Source organism: Sorex fumeus, unplaced genomic scaffold, assembly GCF_029834395.1.
Source record: "Sorex fumeus unplaced genomic scaffold, SorFum_2.1 ptg000054l, whole genome shotgun sequence".
Taxonomy (NCBI): domain Eukaryota; kingdom Metazoa; phylum Chordata; class Mammalia; order Eulipotyphla; family Soricidae; genus Sorex; species Sorex fumeus.
The window spans coordinates 43730151-43733536 of record NW_026606111.1 but is presented as its reverse complement, the minus strand read 5'-3'; the positions used below and the strand labels follow the sequence as shown (position 1 = coordinate 43733536).

General features: G+C 38.2%; 1 pseudogene; it reads left to right on the top strand.

Annotated features, from left to right (window-relative positions):
• Nucleotides 1–2732: 2732 nt before the first annotated feature.
• On the top strand, nt 2733–2829 carry LOC130033754 (uncharacterized; annotated as a pseudogene).
• The last annotated feature ends 557 nt before the right edge of the window (nt 2830–3386 follow it).

Sequence of the window (3386 nt, the reverse complement as noted above, 5' to 3'; positions counted from 1 at the left end):
AAAATTCACTAGGAAAAGGAAAAAGAAACACAGAGAATCAACCCTCATATATATATATATATATATATATATATATATATATGTGTGTGTGTGTGTGTGTGTGTGTGTGTGTGTGTATTTGAGCTCCTAAGTATGTCTAGAATATAATGTAATCAATGACGAAAAACACTTTGTATGTGACATAAAGTAAGCCAATGTCTAAAGTCACACAGCAAATATCAAATTCAAGTTAAAATGAGGCTTATAAAATTCTACTTGAATACTTTCTTTCATTACTACGTGCTGTTCTTCCTTGACTGCTAAGTTTAGGGATGATAAATCTAATGACAAGCTTTGAAAGGTATTATTCCTTACCTGACATGGTCAGAGAAGAGGAAATACCGATGAAAGGTAGACGAGAAGAGGAGACTACGAGATTACGTCTGAACACTGAAGCGGCTTAAGAACACAAGTGTTTAGTACAGACAACTGCTCACTGGTGACTGGTCATTGGTCACTCGTCACTTGCCATGATGATTCAAATTTGTTTACAAACAACTACATGAGACCCCCAAGATTCTACCAGTTGGTGGTTGGTTTGGTGGGAGAATGATGTCATAAAGTAGGCAGGTGAAAGGTAGAGGATAGCCAATCAGGAGGTCAGAATCCCATTAGAAGACCGGATTGGATAGTGAGTGGGGTAGATTGAAGCAGGCTAGGGAGATGGAATTCTACAAGACGGTTATAACAGTTTCACCTTCGTCAGACTCTTGTGTTAGAAAAATACTCCCATGATACTCAAGAGCTTAGCTATTTCATTAAAAAATCAAGAAAATTACTAAATAATTGTTTATATTGCACTGTTTATGAAACAACATTTGTTATTACTAGTATATTTTAGATAACGTTTACATCACAGCGGATTTTTTCGTTTGCCTTGCAGGAGGCCAACCCTGATTCCGATTCCTCTGCCCGGCAAGCTACCGAGAATATCTCGTCCACATAGCAAGAGCCTGGCAAGCTACCCATGACGTATTCGATAGGCCAAAGCCAGTGACAACAAATCTCACAATTTGGTGTAAGATGTTACTGGTTCCCGCTCTAGCAAATGGATGAACCGCGGGAGGACAGTGCTACAGTGCTATGATTGAAAAAATTGGTGGTTTCTTTCAATATGACAACACTTACTAGGATAAGTTGTAGATGAATCGAGATGTGTTAAAATGTAAATAAAATGAGAAGAAATAGTAAATGCACAGGTATCTTATTTGTACAAAACAAACAGTTGTTCTCAGTTTAAAACTGTAGAAGATAAAGAAAAACATATACTCATTTGTGTCAAAATTTTTCAACCTGAAAGAAAAGGACCAAAATCAATTTAAGTAATCAAAAAACAAGCAAAACCAACAAATCCTGGCAATTACTATGATAGGCCAAGGATGAATGTTTTTAATAAATTAGTGCTGTGAAATAAATCAGTATTTAGCTATTATACTACAATAGTAAAAATAAGCATAAACCATGATCATATAATCTGTATTGAAAGAAGCGTAAATGACTGGTAAACACAAGGGCAAGTTACTCGCAGATGCGTACCAGGTACTCTCAGAGTGACAACTGGACAATAATTGGTGTTGTCTTATCAACAAAATCCAGTCTCTGTATCTTGGCCATTGATGGGATTACATGGCTCCAGGGGCAGTTCGTGGTTGTAACACTTAGCTACTAGGAGATGGGGGATCTGGTTGGAGGAGGCCCAGTCTTGATCTGAGCACCCTTGGAGATCTCATCCCCCGGTTGCGCACACCTGGGTTCCTCTGTCAGATTCGTTCATGCATGAGGCTCCTTCAAGCTTGGGGTGAGTGGTTTAAAGCGTACCTATGGCTGGTTGCAGAGGTCTTCAGGTGCCGGGGCTCTGCTTGGCACGGTGAGGGAAACTCAACACACCCCCTCCAAGGGACCCTGGTGAAGAAAGCCAGGTGCGGGGTCAGGAGACTGTCATTTTAGACATATTTGGAATTAATTTTAGATCAAAAAGTACACATCATTCAAACTACGTATGTGCTTAGTAATAAATTACTACACACTTGTTCAATCACCTAAGAAACCCCACTCTGCTCAGAGAACTAGATTTTTAATTATATGTCTGTTTTGCCCGTGTGTCATGACTGAGAATCACTATCATTAGATATGAAACTCACTATACAAAAAGATGCACACAGGCTGCTTTGAGTCATCTGTGTTTGTTAATGTGTATTGGCCATTAAACTTCACTGAGACCCATTTTTCTGTCCTTTACAGGACCCTCATGAGTCTCAACTTCCGTTCAAGTTGAACTTATAATAATGTGGAATGAAATCATCAATATTCTCCTCACCTCTTCCTTCAGGAGAAAAATCCTACTTACATTCAAGGTGGTCAAAGTGCAGACAACACCATCCACCTTTTCCTGGAGATGTACACGGGACTGAGGTGAGAACAGCAAAAGGCTCTAGTTTAATGGTCTTAATGAAGGTTTCAGGGAAGTGCATTAAACAGGACTCATATAACATCTTCCAAAAGAATTATTTTGTAAAACTGATGCGTTGATTATGGTAAAAGATAATATGGTAAAAACCATATTTTCTTTCTGGGACATTAAAGTTCTAAATCTATCAAGCTGCTTTGAAATACTTTCCTTGATTAGGTACCACCATAGGGTATGTAAGGACAACACTCAAAGTAATCAGAAGAGAAAAATTAACTCCTACTAGGTTTGGTTACACATATACTAAAATTGAAATGATACAGAGATTATCATGGTCCTTGCACAGAGACGACATGCAAACTTTTAAAGAGTACCATATTTTTGTTGCAAGAAGTACTAACAGGGCTACTTTAAGCTAAGGCAATCCCCACAAGTACCAAAATTCTACATAAAGATAGCACAAATCCCCATAACAACAATCTCTCTCAATGTCAATGGACTAAATGTGCCAATTCAGAGGCACAGAATAGGAAGATGAATTAGAAAACTGAACCCAACATTCTGATGCCTGCAAGAAACACATCTGAGCAATCAAAGCAACCATGGGCTAAAAGTAAAAGGCTGGAAAACAAGTCTTCAAGAAAAGAACACCTCCACAAAGCTGGAGTAGCCATACTAGTATCAGACCACATGGACTTCAGGCTAAAGGTTATAAGAGACAGTGAATGTCATTTCTTCATGGTCATGGGATCTGTACATCAGAAAGAACTCACCCTCCTCAATGTAGATGCTCAATGACAGACCAGCAAAAGACTTAAAAATAACTTCTAATAGACTTAAAAAAAACATTTATAGCAAAACAGTACTAGGTGGTGATTTCAACACTACTTTGTCACTTCTCAATAGATCAAACAGACTAAATCTCAGCAAGGAAATATTT